Genomic DNA, 19,145 nt, shown 5'->3' on the forward strand with positions numbered 1-19,145 from the left:
TTATTTTTCAGGTATGAATACAAACGCTATTTTGTGGATGCAAGACAATTATAGAAGGTAAAATATTTTTTACAGCAAAATACATATTCACCTAAATAATATTAAGCCAAATGTCTAAAGGTCGTAATACTTTTCATAAGCCATTAATTATGCAAAACTCGTACTTCAGCAAAAAGCAGAAAGTAGCAAAAAGTAGTTATATAGAGCAAAAAATATGGGGCTTTGAAGTATTGTAGTTGTATGCATCTACCACTACTTCAGAAATTATATGCATGAAAAAAATTACTTAAATATAAATAAATATTTGGGGATATTACACACATCGACCTAGCCCCAAGCTAAGCATAGCTTATACTATGGGTACTAGGACCCGATATATATATATATATATATTTAATTATTTGCTGGTGTTACAGGAAACACCCGGTATAAGTATGTATATATATATATATATATATATATATATATATATATATATATATATATATATATATATACATACTTATACCGGGTGTTTCCTATATATATATATATATATATATATATATATATATATATATATATATATATATATACATACTTATACCGGGTGTTTCCTGTAACACCAGCAAATAATTAAACCGTATATTGTACTCCTAAAACGATATAACTTTTGAATAACAAATTTTGAAAATTATGAAATCTTTAGATTTTAACTTTTTCATACAAATTTAATATTTTTTTCAATGTACGCTGAAATTAGTGTGTTTGGCGTTGCTTGTCACGCTTTAAACATAATAAATTTCGCAATACATTGCGTCTTAGAATTAACTTCAATGTGTAATAAAAATCAATACATAAGTTATTTTTCAAAGTTGTTGAACAAATGTTGATCAGTTTGAGGAGTACAGCCTACAGTTTAATTTATTTCTCCTGTTACAGGAAACACCCGGTATACATAGAAGACACCCATGACTCAGAAACGAATATGTTCATCACTTAAATAAATGCCCTTACCGGGATTCGAACCCGGGACCATAGGCTTCATAGATAGACGGGATCACTACCCACTAAGCCAGACTGGATGTCACGGTCAATGTTAGTTCCTAATTTTTAGCGCAGTTATAAGTTTAGTATATTAATAGTATTACACTAAAGTAAACTAAATAAAAATTAAAGTTAAACTATTATTTGTTGACCTAGTTCACTGGCGTCAAGTTACTCCATCGAGTTAACTCGCCCCATTTAAACGCAGCACCACACTACTCACAAAGCAAAATCAGGGCTAATGAAAACGAAAACCGAACCTTTGTGCGCTTTCAAACGCTGATCCGGTTACAGCAAGTTTTAACCGCTCCTAGCTTGTATTCAGACGGCAGCTGGGGTTAATTGGACTGATGAGGGGTGAAAAGATTGAGATGAAGACGGCTGAAAAGATGACTTTTGTTTCTTTGTGTATTGAAATAAATTAATATGACAGATTATCGGATACTAAGGGAAAACTCGATTGAGAAAATAACCGGGTTGCACCAATCGCATTTGATGATTTTTTTATCTACCTACTTATATTGTAAAATGTTAGCAGACGTAATTACATTGTACACTTTATATTTAACGGATCAGAAAATTTAATTTTTTGCCCACAGTTCCGCAAATAGCGATCCTCTCAAGCCTCGCAATACAAGTAATTTAAAAAGTCCTCAAATATAAATAATTAAAGAAAACTTCGGACCACTTAAAACACGCCGGAAATCAGAACTTTTAACCGAAAAGTTTCAAGATTGAATTGACAACCCTTAGCATGTACTGCACCATCATCAACCAATCAACAGGCAGCGTTTGAGAGAAACAATAGAGAATCAATCACCGCCCCGCCCATTCAGTTCAGGGGTGTCACTCTTATTTCTTACCGAACACTTGCGGGCTAAAGCTTGGTCAATAATTATAAGTGTACTCCCTGATCCCTGATAACGCACAGTTGTTACGGACATTGGAATCAAGTTATACTGGAACTGTAAAACTTGTCTGCGCTCACGAAAACTATGTAAAAACAGCACAGTCACTAGATTTATTGAAGTGGCTAAGTTGTTTACAAATATCTAAACACGCCTCTATTTTCAATGCGTTAGGATTAATGCCCACATACTCGTATTTAACAGAATTGGACGGTCCGATATTTCTGATGTACACGGAGGTCGATTCTAAATTAAAAAAGTTTGAAACTGATTTTGATATTACCTTGACGATCGTCTTCGTGATTAGCGCGCATTTTGCACACGACTTCTTCGCGAGCGATCTTCAAATTAGTATTAAAATAAAACAAAACCGTAATACAGACGGGACTTAACCGCGTATTAAGTTTTATATTTACCTCCGACGTTTCGAGGACGGCGGTTCTCCGATACCATGGGGACAACGAAACGTCGAAATGCCGGAGGTAAATTTAAAACTTAATACGCGATTAAGTCCCGTTTGTATTAGTTAATAAAACCGTATCATGTTGTTCTGGCCGGTTTCGAGCATGGCGACTGTTTAGTACTGGTTAATGAGAGCGACGTTTGTGAGCTCTCAGGTGACTGACATAGCCGATTTTAGCAGCAAATGTACGGCCACGTTCATTGCAGGTCAGCACCCCTCCGACAAAATTCCTCCGCAAGTGGTCTGGCCTTTAAATCGTCACGACTCGCATCGAGTTCCACTCGCCTCTGCTTTTCGAAGGCTTGCACTTTTGTCTTCTCGCCTGCGCCATGTATTATTATAATTAAACAAAGGTTTAGAGGAAACACTGATTATTTTATTAAATGTTAAAAATGTCTTACAGCGTGTTCTTAACATTCGAGAGTGGGTGGTGACCCATTAGACATTACATGTAAATTTTTTAAAATACGTTCGAAAACGTTCTATACTGCTACGTTTGTTTCGGATACTATTATCACAGATATAATACTGTATGCCTCTCCTTCAGCCGATCTCGTACCGTAACAAGTTGTTGAATCAGAATTGGGTCCAGGTCAGTATTTCTCCGACCCGTGTCACTCAGTATTTGATTAATAGTATCAGTAATTAATGAGGTTAGGGTTGCGGTTCATGAAGATTTCTAATGTTCTGCGGACCGGGGTAACATCGGCGATAAATGTTGTTTATAACAAATCTAGCAGTTAATTTATATTAAAGTACTTAGGTAAGATAAGATAATCATTTATTTCATTTCAATCTTAGTTGGTAAATACACAGTGGTCGAGTCCTCCTATTAGGTATGAAATACCTGTGTCAGGAGATCAGGTATTAGGTATACTAGGTTACATACAGGAATACAGAAAATTTGTTATTCTACATTTTGTTAATATTACAAATCTGGCAAACAAAGAAGCATAATGAATATACATATATTGTTGTCGTGAACCTCTGGTGTCCAGTGGCGGATTTCCGATTCTAAAATTCTATCAATATTTTTCTATTTCCAACACTTTTATGTTTAAGAAAATAAGACAAATGCGGTTTTGATTTTTTTGAAAATTACTTTAATGTCCACCTTCCTGCAACCTTTTTCGTATATTTTGAATTAATTTAATGCAAAGCAAAGCAACGCCATTTACCCTTACCACGAGTCACTATTATCATTACATTAACATATACGACGACCGGTCTGGCCTAGTGGGTAGTGACCCTGCCAACGAAGCCGATGGTCCCGGGTTCAAATCCTGGTAAGGGCATTTATTCGTGTAATGAGCATGGATATTTGTTCCTGAGTCATGAGTGTTTTCTATGTATTTAAGTATTTATAAATATTTATATATTATATATATCGTTGTCTACCCTCAACACACTTATAGTACCCTCAACACAAGCCTTATTGAGCTTACTATGGGACTTGGTCAATTTGTGTAATAATGTCTTATAATATTTATTTCTTTATATACGCTAACACATACGTAACTTACGTGACTCGTGGTACGGGTACTTGCAGTACAGTCACGTGTGAATATCGATAAGGACAAAGTGCCAAAAATATGTATACACTACCTTGATATATCGGCAAAAAGGTCGTGTATAAATATTTTTGGTAATTTGTCCGTATTTATATTTTCAAACGTGACTGTACTCAGTGAAAACCTTTGGTACGATACGCCTCAATGGCATAAACGCGATGCGATTATTATAAACTAGCGTCCCGCCCCGGTTTCGCAACAAATTATACATCTAAAACCTTCCTCGAGAATAATTATTTATTGGTGAAAACCGCATGTAACTCCGTTCGGTCGTTTTTTAGTTTATCGCGAACATGATGATGATGATGATGTCCTCCCAGACGTATCCGTCGACGGCGACATCCTGACAAATAAAAAGGATCTTAACTATTACGTGCATGGGCGCGGACATGGCTTGCAAATCCAAATTTTGTTTTGAAAGTTCGGCAACACGAAACACAGTAGGTACCTTGTATAGGTACCCAGATGCGTTGTATGTGTAATGGAGGGCTTGGGCTGAGTTTTTCGGAGCTGGCGTTTGGTGTCAACAGTAGTTCACCAGTCCGATCTCCGAGATGCAAGCTCCTCCCACGACTCGCATGATATGCCGGTGACCGAAAGGTGGCGTTTTAAGACATCCTTGTAGCGTAGGTACTGCCAACCAGCCTTGCGTTTACCTGCGGCTAGCTCAGAGTAAAACACTGCTTTAGGCAGGCTCGATGGTGCCATACGTACAAGTTGCCCACACCAACGCAGTTGGCCTTTTATGAGCAGACATTCCATATCCCATACACACAGACAGACGCGGCGGTGACTTTGTTTTATAAAGTGTAATGATTGACGAATTTTGGAGCAAAGCAGGCGCATTGGATGATAATTAAAGTTTTTGAAAGAAATGTCTAGGTTTATATTAAAATGTTCTTCAGAAAAAATGAACTTGTAAAAGCTTAGGGCTCTCCGCATCGGAGCTTTGTTAATGCGACTTTTTCTTTGACGAGCCAGTAATCTGATTATCGAGGGCTTTGTGGACTTATGTACAGTCGCCATCAGATATATTGGAGCGGCCGAGGTCCTCACAAATATCTGAACACGCCTGTATTGTCACGGCGTTAGAGTGCGTGTTGAAATATTTTTGAGCACCTCGCCCGCTCCGATATATCTGATAACAGCGATAATTTGTAAACGTTATTGTAAAGATATAAGGTTTACTATTTGCCCTTCAGAAATATAGAGATCAAAGTTATGATTGGTTTTCATATTTTTCGCTAGATGGCGCATAGATTAATTTCTGTTCAGTGTTAGGAAGGTTAGTAAGGTTACCGATCACCCCTTACGAACTTACTTAACGGAGCTTGATTGTTACGTCATGATCAAGTAACCGTTTAGTGAGGGTTTCGCGCGTTAAGTAGGGGACAGTGGGATAATCCCGGACAGCGGATAATCGCGGACGTTCATGGATTGGGCGACACGGCGACCTTTACCCCCGTGACCGCTTTCAGGGAAATGTCTTTGGCATATTTGATGCACACAATGATAGCTAGCGGTATGAGCGTGTGACTTGCAATCCGGTGGTCGCGGGTTCAAATTCAAACCCCGGCTCCTACCAATATTTTTTTCGGATCTTATGTACTCAGACAACGATATATATATTATATAGTATATACATTCTTAGATAAATACTTAGAAAACACCCATGGCTCAGGAACAAATATCCGTACTCATCACACGAATAAATGCCTTTACCGGGATACGAACCCAGGACAATCGGCTTCATAGGCAGGGTTACTACCCACTAGGCCAGACCGGTCAGCCTTTTGTTTTATGTCCCATACAGACATTGGTTCATTGACATATATCTAAGGACGAGCTGTGCTAGTTCAGCGGTGTCACTCACGAATTCGAACCAATCGTGCAGTCTAACGCACCTAGTGCGACCAGTCGCGCGTGATACGAACTTATCAACCAATCACGTCGTGGCGTTAGACTGCACTATTGGCTTGAATTTGTGTGTGTGACACCGCTGTACTAGCCCCATTTTTATTGCCCGTAAGACCCGTCCTTAGATATATGTCAATGCATTGAATCCTCAAAACTAACCTGATCGATTGATACCATTAACAATAAATTATCATCTAGCCCGTTATAACCAATGTAACCACGTTTATGTCACCCGCGATAACAACAACATTAGCCATATGATCGCAGTCGCCCCATTTGCCGCGGAAGGCCCCATTTGCCGCGGATTGGGCCGCGGCACGTACTGTCTACCCTTTCACGTTGCATTACGCGAACGTGGGTTCAATGCCGGCGCAAGGCTCAGGAGGTAGCGGGAAAGCACGAAGGTTAGGTGAGATTTTATTTTTAATTTACTTCAAAAACTAGGCAAAATTATTTGTGTGTTTATGGTAGACTACCTTACCTACTTATACTTATCTGTCGCTTTTTTCTATTATGACTTTAATTAAAATTTACTTTAGATAGCGTCCTCTAAATAGAATTTAATTGAGTAGGTAATTCAAAGATTTTAAGCCCATAAAATAAAATTCAGATTGAATATAAAAATGCTTAGGTACCTACACTACCATTTGCATTAACTTTGGCCTGTGTCAAGTTATATTTTGGCTTTTAACAAGAAGATAAAATTATCAAACACTGCGTGGTGTGCTATCAAAATCTCTGCAGACTTCTCTTGGCTTATCTCTACCCAACTTTTGGTTATTGCTAAACAATTACCTCCTTATTCATAAAACTTAGCAAATCTTACAAACCTCTGTTTAATTTTGTCTTTTCCCTCATAAACATAAATGTCAAAATGACGGATAGAACAGTTTATTAGATTTGACAGACGCTTATGATTAACCCATAACTTCCTATCCAAATGTAAGAAACTTACAACATTTTGCGAGTTTTAACAACGGATATAATAAATAATCAGTTGCTTCACACAAAAATTGTACCAACAACATGCTTCGTCAAAAAAAAAACTATTCTTGTTAGAATTAAGCCCCGAACTGTTTTGCCTGTCTGACCCAAACGTCCCAAATATGCTAGCTGCATGACCACGCCGAATAACAAAACAGAACCCTCAAAATGCTCCATATCTTCACGTCATCTTTGTTGACGACCGGTTTTGCCTAGTGGGTAGTGACCCTGCCTACGAAGCTGATGGTCCCGGGTTCAAATCCTGGTAAGGGCATTTATTCGTGTGATGAGCATGGATATTTGTTCCTGAGTCATGGATGTTTTCTATGTATTTAAGTATTTATACATATTTATATATTATATATATCGTTGTCTAAAGTACCCTCAACACAAACCTTATTGAGCTTACTGTGGGACTTAGTCAATTTGTGTAATAATGTCCTATCATATGTCCTATCATATTTATCTTGTCCCTTACACCACACCCCCAACTCAACTAAGAGCAGCATTGAGGCAATAAGTCAGAATTTTCCTAATAATAGTAGCAGTCGACTAGAGTGTGCCTTTATTGCGAGGCTAAGCCCGGTAATGTCGAGAGCAACTGTTTCAGAGATGAAGCTCTGTAATAGTTTTTCTGTGGCGCTCATGTGGAATGAACTCCACTTTCATATAATTTATTCGTATTGAATACTTTTCGTAGCTTTTAGTTTTATTTGTGTGCGGTCGAGTTCATTAACTTCTAAAGCCAACGTTTCTTATTATACCATATATCATAAAGTCAAAAATACACAGAAATATCACTGACCCGACATATAAGAAGCGCTGGTGGCCTAGCTGTAAGAGCGTACGACTTTCAATCCGGAGGTCGTGGGTTCAAACCCCGGTTCTACCAAAGAGTTTTTCGGAACTTATGTACGAAATATCATTTGATATTTACCAGTCGCTTTTCGGTGAAGGAAAATATCGTGAGGAAACCGGACTAATCTCATTAAGGTCTAATTTACACTGGGTTGAAAGGTCAGATGGCAGTCGCTTTCGTAAAAACTAGTGCCTGCGCCAATTCTGGGGATTAGTTGTCAAGCGGATCCCAGGCTCTCATGAGACGTCGCAGAAATGCCGGAACAGTGCGCGGACGAAGTCCTGACACTGACATATACGCTAGCGTGTGTGTAACTTCCTTTCTATGCATCTCACTCGTACTGGCATATTTGTGCGAGTGAGATGTATAGAAAGTAAGTTACGTAGAAGTTAGCGAATATGTCAGGGTCAAAATCGTGGTAGAGCTACTTATCGTTAAAAAGCTTCATCTCTTAAATACTGTCAAATATTGTGCCGAAAATTTGACAACTGAAATAAATGGAGCTGTACAGCTCCGTACATTAAAGGCTAATAATTTAGGATCCAACTTAATATATAATTCTTACTTGAATGCTCAATTAATTCTCTCCATATGATACCAAAAGTCCGATTTCTAACGCCAATAACATTAGGCACTAAATATAAGAGCTAAAAGATATCTATATAAGCGTTTAATTATTCCCGAGGTTCTATTGACGTTCTTAAAATAGGAGTTATAGCCGGCTATAGCCCCGTAATACCCCCAGATTGGGCACACATTTTTATAACTTTAAGGTGCAAAACGGCACTACAATAGGGTTAGGGTTAAAAGAGCGCTATAGTGGTACTATAAATGCATTACAGCCTTTTTATGTCTAAAGGATATAAAATAGGTGCTAAGTGTCGCCTAATTGTTTGTTGGAGAATGTTTGCATACACTTTCTTGCCTCTCTTGAGTTGCTTTGTATTAGAAATTCTAGTGCAAACTTTCATACTTTTAAACCAAAGATTGGACTTGCCATATATAAAATATATGCTAAAAAGAGCTTTCTAGTCACTAATAAGGTCTACGTAGTGCAGGATTAAACCTACAAAAGAATTTGTATCTTATTCGGACGAGATAAGCTTCAAAATGCTGGTCGTGTATTAAGATGACCGTATTAACGCAGACAATGTGAAATACCGGAGTGCGCCCTTGACCCGAATCAGTAGGTGTTTTCTTAGAAAACGAGCTACTGCGGAGAATATTATGTAAAAGCGCTTTTCTGTGCAATTACACCTATATTTGTTTTATCTACGAAATGAATCAGCTTGTTGCTAACTATAAATATGTATAGATATTTGTTGCTGAGGTGAGTCATAGATCTTTTTCCCGATTTTCCCACATGTTCAACAGTTTTTACGCACTTGACGTCGCGCTAGATGTATGGAGTCGCGCGCGAGAACGCAATTCATGCTAGCTGGTCTGGTACATAGATATCCCGTTTCTCTTATTTGAGTCTCAAGTACTGAAATAAATTATGCCAGCCTGTAAAGGTGCCGCATAAAAATTAACTTTACATTCCCTTAAATTTACGATGCCTACAAAGAAGACGCGAACAAGTTTACTAAGATGGCAGCGATGTTGATAGCCCAGACTGTGTAAGTGTTATTTTAAACGTCAAACTTCTATGAATTTATGACGTGTAAGTAACACTTACACTGTCTTGAATTGCTGCCAATATAGCTTAAATAAAATAAAAATAAATTTTTTTTATTTCCGAACTACTAGAATTCCTTAAAAAATTGTTAGTACCATCGTTATAGTTAGGGGTTAGTAAGTACATTAAAATCAAATCATGTCCAAACATAATAAGAATAATAAATAATTAATAATATTGACATAATAACAATGAAATCATGATTCATAGTAAAATAAAAATTAGTTGAAATAATAAATACAAAAATAATTAAAATATTAACATGTCAAATTCAAAATAAAATAGACTAGAATAATAATTACAATGTCAAAATTTACTACTTTTATTCATAAAAATAATTTAAATAATGATTTCATGTCAAAAGAGCAATAGGTACAAGTATAAAAATGTCGTAATATTAGCTTAGTCTAACTCCCTACTACAATTTGTGTCTAAAAGAATTCGTCTTGAGCCCATACAAAACAAATACTTTTCCTTTAACCGTTGCCTTTTATCTAATGAGAGCCACTTACATTTGCGGCTCCATACATATTAATCGAAGGTACTTCATACATATGGAGGCTTGTATAATATCGTGTGCCTTGTCATTGTTGGTCTGGGGTTGCTACGATTATTGGCCAAGGAACTAGGATAATATAGAAGTCCCAGACTATACTTTTTATGTTTAAGTATTTAAATAATAAGATTTTGGCAAAAAAAAACATTTTTGGACAAGCTTTTATCGCTGACTGTCCTTTTTTTCCACAGGCAACTAATACTCATCGAGACAATTCTAAAAACCCCAAACACAATTAGGTTGCGTTTTTTTATCACAGAGTTCCTATGGCTACCTCCTGTCTCCATCTGATGATGATGGATCAGCTTGATGGTACAATAATATTGCATTGTCACCCAACTTACAAAAGCTGTAGCAGGATAGCCTAGGAAAAGTTGCCCCCAGCGATTTTGGGCCGAAACTGTAATCAAACGATGCCTTTTGGGGAGGTTATACTCTGCACAAAGTTTCATCCCTCTGTTACCCCCTGAGGGTGAAAAACACCCGATTAACCCCAAAACTGTTTTAATTATTTTTTCCTAAACTATGAAAGTACGCTAACCATTTAAATTCTTGTAAAAAAAAAACAAAAATAAAAAAAGAATCACCCTGTATATCAAGTTTGGCTCATGGTACACACACCATTTTTTTTAAATGAACCAATTTCTATTAGAACACCATTTGACTTTGATCCTTATTTTTTCAATTTTATGTGTTAAATTTGTTAAATATCAAAAAATGGCGTCATCTAATAATCAAAGACCAAAGGTATGGTCAATGGCCGGTAAGTTGGATAAGATTATTTGCTTTAACCTGCATTATTTGATCATGTACAATACAATACAATACTATACTCTTTATTGAACACCCCACATAGTTGACGATAAATATTGACATGTAATGTTTTCATCTACCCTCAACTGACGTAAGGAGTCATTTGAGGGTAGATATTGTTTACTTTTATTTAAATACCTAAAGATACAGAGTAATAGATAACTATGGGACCAAATCAAAGGAACACATGCATATACCGCTCGCCCTTAGTGTAAGGCCTGAGTGGACGCTCGAGTCGGGCGTGCAGCGGGGCGGGGCGTGCGGCGTGCATGTTAAACAAATGCAAACGTATAGGAGCGGCCTTAGAGCACTTGTGAGCCCGACGCCACGCTGCACGCCCCGCCGAACGCTCCGCTTCGAGCGTCTACTCAGGCCTTACACTTAGTGTTGGTCAAAGACGCCTAGTCTTTCTAATAAGATTGGGACAGGGTCCGCCGTGGCGAGGTGGAGCGTCTATAATATTCCGTAAAGCTGCATAGCGCCAACCATCCTAACCTCTTTCCGAACGACACGGATATAAAAATAATAACCTTCGCCGCACCGGATAAAAATGATGGTTGTAATTAATAACCGGGTATGAAGACGTATGGGCCCATCCATCTAGCGACCAACCCTTCCCTTCTGCGGGCTATACCTTTTATTCCGAACAATCAATCAGCGGTGGCGTATCACTTGAGGAATGCATTTTGGGTGAAAATAAATACGTCCATGACCCACACTGTTAACTGTCCATCGGTGGACCTTATTACAAAAGGCACAAGGTCCATCTATGGACAGTTGGACGTAGTTAAAGGAAAAGGATTCAATCCACAGCGAGATGAGCAAAAGTTATGGAGGTTTAAAGTTAGAAATGTTATTCCTCATTACTGATTCACTTTTCCCATAATACTTATTTGGATGAAACATGAGTTTTGACGTGTTTTAAGATTCTGTACATAAACGATTTAGTTGAATGTCGTATTTCTTGAGATATTTAACTAAATGTGGGGTTGGATCCATTTTGAGAAAATACTTTTTCCATGTAACCTTTTTCATTTTAAATAGGCAATAAGGATTCATCGTAATAAATTGGAAAAAAAACGAGAAAATCACCAAGAAAAGATAAAAAAACCTTATTAAAAAAACAATGTAATAGCTTATCAAAGTATTGAATATTCACAAAATTGAGATCACTTCTTTTTAGCGATAATAAAAGCCTCTTATAATCACTAATCGTTTACATAAAAAATCAGTCTGAATGTTATAAACGAGATATGTATTTTAATCTGTATCTATATTAGGTACTATGCATTCTACTTCAGGATCTTCAGTTTCAAAGTCAACAGGCCCTGCATAGCCTTCTATGTCTTCTTCAAACGTGGAATTTCCTCGAAGGGAATAGTAAAACGGTAGGCAGTCCCTTGGGATAAGATCGAACATCGATCTTAAATCATCCAACTTTGCTTGAGGTATTTCCTTTCCATTAGGCCACAATACCACCAGACCACCACTAGAACCAAGATGATAGTATACCAGTCTTGCGTTCTAAGTATACTCTTGTACGGAGCAGAAACCTGGACGACGTATGCAAAACAGGAGCGACGGCTCAACACTTTTCACATGCGCTGTCTACGCAATATTTTAGGCATAACTTGGCAGGACAAAGTGACAAATCAGAGGGTTCTTGAAAAAGCGCAGCTGCCCAGTCTTGCCGCTCTTCTCAAACAGAGACGCTTGCGGTGGCTGGGGCATGTGCACCGGATGGAATCCTCTAGAATACCTCGACGTGTCTTGCTTGGTGCAGTTGCGTATGCTAAAAGGAACGTTGGAAGACCGATGCTGCGCTTTAAAGACTGTGTAAAGCGAGACATGTCAGCATTTGAAATCGACCACCATGCCTGGGAAACTTTAGCTGAAGACCGTGATGGATGGCGCAAGCGTGTTGTGGAGGGGAGAAAGCTATGCGACCAAGCCTGGTTTACTACGTTAGATAGCGGAAGGTGTCGCAGAAAGCAAATCGGGACTGGAACCTCAGGTGGCATGAGTTTTCTCTGCCAAAAATGTGGGAGGTCGTGCCGCTCACGCATCGGCCTCCACAGTCACCAAACCCGTTGTCTAAACAGCAATGCTTAAATCGTCTGCAATAGACGCAAAGGCCTGTGATGATGATGAGGCCACAATAGTGAAAAATCAGTTTCAGAGATGGCTAGAGGCCTACCTTTTACCTTTTTCTCAATGTAGTTCTAAAGTTTCAAAATTATAATTACTATAACATTATTAATACCAGCAACGTATAAACAAAATTAATAGTAAAAGTAACTTTTTTTATGAACAATATAATTAACATGGATCGTTATTAAAATTTAGCATTGTCTTGCCATTTTTAATAAAAAAAATCCCTATAACGTATTCATGTAAACTGGATCTTTTCCGTTGATTAATTTGCCACTTTGAAACTATACCTGGAGTAAATTATCAAAAAAGATCCAAGTAACTTAAATCGACTTTGATGTTTGACGCTGAATATAAGTACAAGTTAATTTTAAACCTGCAAAAATGATTCAAACAGAATGAATTATTTCTGTTATTTTTCCTCATCTATTTAATTTGTTTATGAATTACGATCCAAGTCGACATATAAAGCAAAAAATTCAAAATTAGCCTATCATAGCAGTAAAACTGCCTTTTAGGTTAAGTATAAAGCTGTTTAAATTTATAAAGTCAGCCTAAAGTAAAGTTAATATATTTAACATGAATCGTTTTTGTTGTTTACTGACACACCAATGCTGGAATAACAAGAATTCCACAAATGTGATCCAAGTTTGCTGAATCGTTTTTGTTGTTTAGCTAAAGTATTTACACATCGTCAAATTAGTTTCTCAAAAACGATCCAAATGGGTTGGATCAGTTTTGTTGATATATATTTAGGGCGAAAAGTATTCATTGCATTTTCTCAAAAAGATTCCAAGCAGTTTGGATTTTTCTTGTTGAAATTTATATAAACCAGTCCTGTCACTAACCTAATTTTACAACAAGGTACCAAGAGTATTGAATACTTATTGGTGAATATCATTTTTAATCTTTCATACATGGGGGATGGTATCCGATGTCGATTAAAATATGAAAACGCTATGTGAGCTCAGTGCTTTTTTGCTGAATGAAAATATACACATTAAAGCCCTGCCTGGTATACTTAACTCATGTTTTGGTATTTTTGTGGATTGGATCCTTTTCCTTTAACTACGTCCAGTTAAGAGTGTTGCTTTTTGGTTGCATATGGGAATCAAATATTAAACAAATAAAATAAATATTATAAGACAAGACGGAGGAAGATGGCTACGTTTCAGCGGGATTGGCAAGATCTTGCTCAGCACAGGGGGGATTGGAAAGCGAGAAGGGCCTCCTTTGCCCAGCAGTGGGACACACAAATAGGCTAATAAAAAAAAAGGACATTATTACACAAATTGACTAAGTCCTCTAGTAAGCTCAATCAGGTTTGTGTTGTGGGTACTTAGACAACGATATATACGATATGGATTGGCTATGTCAGTGTAGAAAGTGACGTTTTGGTCTGAATAAACGTTACTATTGACACTGATATATCCTATCCATGTCGTATCTAGACCTAATATTTGACTTATTATAAAGTTCGAATCTGGCTGATTGACAGTAGCGTTTCGTTCGCTACGGAGCGTAAACGACTGGCTCGTTGGCTATGCGCCGTTATATGAGTCCAATATCATTCGAATTGGCCTATGTCATGAAACTAACGGCTTCCAAAATCTTTTAGAAATTAAAAGACCAAATAAAATATTTCCCAGAAAACCCGAGTATATTAGTGATTCTAAAAGCTCTAAGGAGTCCGAGCGCGCTAATAACGGCGACCATTTTCCGGAAATTGTCACCGCCGCCATCTTCGTTTCGACCGGAAGCGGGGATCGGCACTCGACACCTTTGTACTGTGCCGTTTAGTATACGATTCCTTTTTTGAAGTTATACTGGTCTTTCAGATGATAGAAGTATTTTGATTTTGTCTTTGTGAGTTTTTTATGCACACAATATAGATGATTTAAGTTTCATTCTAATGGCGTTATTTATAAATGCGCTACCTGCCTCGATTAACTATGTATTAAATAGGTTATCTTAATTTGACCTGTAAAACAATAGTTGCATGTGAAATGTGCCCCCTTAAGAGATCTCTCAAGTTTGACGTTTAAGATAACACGTGCACTGTCTTTTTTTTAATACTACATCGGTGGCAAACAAGCATACGGGCCGCCTGATGGTAACCAGTCTCCGTAGCCTATGTACGGCAACTCCAGAGGAGTTACATGCGCGTTACCGACCCTAAACCTGCCCCCCCCCCCCCCCCTCGTTAAGCTCTAGCTATCAAAACTGCTGTCTAGGCTATCAAAATCACTGCTAACTTATCTTGGCCTGACTCTAATGCATTATACATAAGATAAGTTTTTTTTTGTAATAAGAACAAACAATATATTCATTTCATATCTCAATTATCATTATACAAGTAATAAAAATAAATCATAACAAACTATTAAATACAATTAGAAATGATACTATAATACTAACCATAAATAAAATAAGTATAAACAAAAGATTAATTTTGAACGTTTGTAAACTGAAATTATACCATAAGTGCGTATTCATTATGATACGAACCACATCAGAATATTGTATGAAATGATTAACCAACTACAGAATAGTCGCTGGCCGCTGTTATCCAAGATGCAGTATCTCAACTAACCGCAATAACGGCTGACTGGCAATGAACAGCTCATCTGAGAACATGACTCACGATCACGTCATCTATCACTGGGCACTGCACGACGATGACGACGATATGGTCATTTGTCTTTTCTGCATTCAATAATGCAATGCTTCGTTTAGCTTGTGATGACATGCACTTTTAGAATCATAATGAATCAATCTTAGCCACTCACATGCTTCATATTTTTCAGTGACTTCTATTATTATAATAAAATAAGGGTGACAGCTGGTAGCTACAGCTACCAAAAGCAAGTGAGTGGCTAGTTACATTTCTCGTATATCTAAGTTCTTGAAACATTATGATTTAGACGTTGGTTGTCACGGATGTGTCTTTATCTTATCTTTATTTACCTAAATGATGTACCTGTCAAAGCTGTGTCAAAGAGACTGAGAAAGGCCACATGACACTGAAGAACCAGCAGCTTCCTCGCTCAGCGTATTAGTTTAACAATCCAGCGAAGAAATGCTGCCAGCGTTTTCGGTACTATGCAGCAGATGTGTTATTTAGATTTATTATAGTTTAATTTAAGTTAACTACGTTACTAAGTTAAATACTAAGTTATAATTATTATATTTACCATTAAAAAAAAATATTGGAAATTCTATCACAAATTGACTAAGCCCCACAGCCAGCTCAAGAAGGCGTGTGTTGTAGGTAGGTACTCAGACAACGATAAATATAATAAATAAATACTTAAATATATAAAAACACGCATGACTCAGGAACAAATATTCGTACTCATCATACAAATAAATGCCCTTACCGGGGTCGAACCCAGGACCATCGGCTTCATAGGCAGGGTCACTACTCACTAGGCCAGACCGGTCGTCAAAGCCATTACCATACCATACATTTACATGTGAAAATAGTTTAGAAGTTATATTAAATATTTCAGTGAAAATATTCTAAACCTAGTTTGTTTTCCTGTATATACACGGTGTAACACGAGGAACCCGAAATATTTCAATAGTGTATTTCTGGTCACATTTAAAGACTAAAATGTCATGTAAACTATTCCGGAATTCGCTTAGTTACAGAGTTAACACCAATAAATAAAAAAGCGGCCAAGTGCGAGTCGGACTCGCCCATGAAGGGTTCCGTACCATTTATGACGTATTAAAAAAACTACTTACTAGATCTGGTTCAAACCAATTTTCGTTGGAAGTTTGCATATGATATTAGAAACCTAAATACGAGGGTCATGCCAAAAGAAGTTAGATACTCTATGGTCATTTGATCGATACTGGCCAGTTATACACCATTGTAAAGGTAGGTTATTTGCTAATAAATTCAAATATGGAACACTCGGAAAATGTTAGGATTCCTTTTTTAATTATTTTTTTTCTGGGTAATTTTGGAGGGAAATTTTCGCAACAATGGAGCTCACTCGACGTGATTTTCGTGTTATGATTTATTATGATTTTAAAAAAGGTTTAAAACCTCAAGAGTGTTTTGAACTTTTAGTTTCAACTTTTGGCGAGTCTGCTTGTTCACGTGCAACTGTTTTTAATTGGTTTGCTGAATTTAAAAGGGGACGAGAGACCTTTGAAGATGAGGCGAAGACCGGACGGCCGCCAACCGCAGTCACTCAAGAAAACGTACAGGCTGTGGAAAAAAATGTTCGTGCGAACCGACGAATTACATATGCAGAGCTCGAGCGTGAGCTGGGTATTGGATCAGCAGCATTGCAAACTATAATTCATTATCATCTGGCCCTTCATAAGCGTTGTTCAAGATGGGTGCCGCACAAACTCACCGATTTGCAAAAAGACCGCCGCGTAGATTGGTGCAAATTTATGATAGATAAATTCGACGCTGGCGAGAAAAAAAATGTATATGATATACTTACAGGTGACGAAACATGGCTATATAACTACGACCCCGAAACAAAGCGGCAGTCCACAGTATGGTGTTTTGAAGATGAGCCGACGCCAACAAAATGTCGCCGAACCCGAAGTACACAAAAACAAATGATTGCCTCATTTTTCTGCAAGACGGGACATATTGCTACGATAGTGCTAGAAGATCAAAGGACAGTCAACTCTGAATGGTATGTGACAGTTTGTGCCCCCAGAGTACTGTCAGCTTGGTGTGACAAGCGGCCGAAATCGGGAACTCAGCACCTGCTCTGGCACCATGACAACGCTGCCCCTCACACTTCTGCTAGAACACTTGACTATTTCAGCTCAAAAAACGTGACTATCTTGCCCCACCCGCCATATTCCCCCGACCTAGCCCCTTGCGATTTTTACTTATTTCCCAAAATTAAAGAAAAATTAAAAGGAAGGCGATTTGAGAACAAAGAAGATGCCCTGGCTGCGTATAATTATGAAATTTCTGAGGTATCTAAAGAAGAGTGGTCATCGGTATTTTCTAAGTGGTTTAGACGGATGGAAAAGTGTATACGTGTTCACGGTGACTACTTCGAAAAAATAGATAGCTGTAATAAAGAATAAAGTCGGTAACTTTTGAGTATCTAATTTCTTTTGGCATGACCCTCGTATCATTTGTGAAGACCTATCCATAGATACCCCACACGTATGGGTTTGACGAAAAAAGATTTTTTGAGTTTCAGTTCTAAGTATGGGGAACCCCCAAAATTTATTGTTTTTTTTTCTATTTTTGTGTAAACATCTTAATACGGTTCATAGAATACATCTACTTACCAAGTTTGAACAGTATAGCTCTTATAGTTTCGGAAAAAAGTGGCTGTGACATAATCGGACAGACAGACGGACATGACGAATCTATAAGGGTTCCGTTTTTTGCCATTTGGCTACGGAACCCTAAAAACATCTTCTTATTGTTACTTAGTCCAAAACGCCTTATGGGGCATAGTCTAGACATTCTTATTGATAGATGTCAAAAAATAACGAGTAAACTGGGTTGATGGAAAAAAGTAAAAATTTATTTAAAGTGCCAGTTTTACCAATAACTTTTTTTCGTGTACATTCAAAATATTTTAAAAACTTAAAAAAAAATATTTTGCTAAATTTACTTCAACTCGTGTAATATATTTTTTTACTTTTGGCCTTAGAAATGCGTGGTCTAAATCTTTCGGGTTTCTTATGTTACACCGTGTATAACATGATATAACTTTATACCTACTTATGAAGAAGGCATGAATGTAAAAAATATAACTTTACAAGTAGGGCTGCCATCTCGAATTTCGCCAAACCCTTTCACGCCAAACATTTTTTCCATCAAACCAGTTTACTCGTTATTTTTTGACATCTATCAATAAGAATGTCTAGACTATGCCCCATAAGGCGTTTTGGACTAAGTAACAATAAGAAGATGTTTTTAGGGTTCCGTAGCCAAATGGCAAAAAACGGAACCCTTATAGATTCGTCATGTCCGTCTGTCTGTCCGATTATGTCACAGCCACTTTTTTCCGAAACTATAAGAGCTATACTGTTCAAACTTGGTAAGTAGATGTATTCTATGAACCGTATTAAGATGTTTACACAAAAATAGAAAAAAAAAACAATAAATTTTGGGGGTTCCCCATACTTAGAACTGAAACTCAAAAAATCTTTTTTCGTCAAACCCATACGTGTGGGGTATCTATGGATAGGTCTTCAAAAATGATATTTAGGTTT

The 19,145-nt window shown here is 37.4% G+C and overlaps 1 protein-coding gene across 3 annotated transcripts in view; it reads left to right on the plus strand.

Moving 5' to 3' along the window:
• The window catches only part of LOC133529722 (complexin), a 552,838-nt gene that overhangs the window by 422,613 nt on the left and 111,080 nt on the right, over positions 1-19,145 (plus strand). The window lies entirely within an intron of this gene.

Source organism: Cydia pomonella, chromosome 21 (assembly GCF_033807575.1).
Source record: "Cydia pomonella isolate Wapato2018A chromosome 21, ilCydPomo1, whole genome shotgun sequence".
NCBI lineage: Eukaryota > Metazoa > Arthropoda > Insecta > Lepidoptera > Tortricidae > Cydia > Cydia pomonella.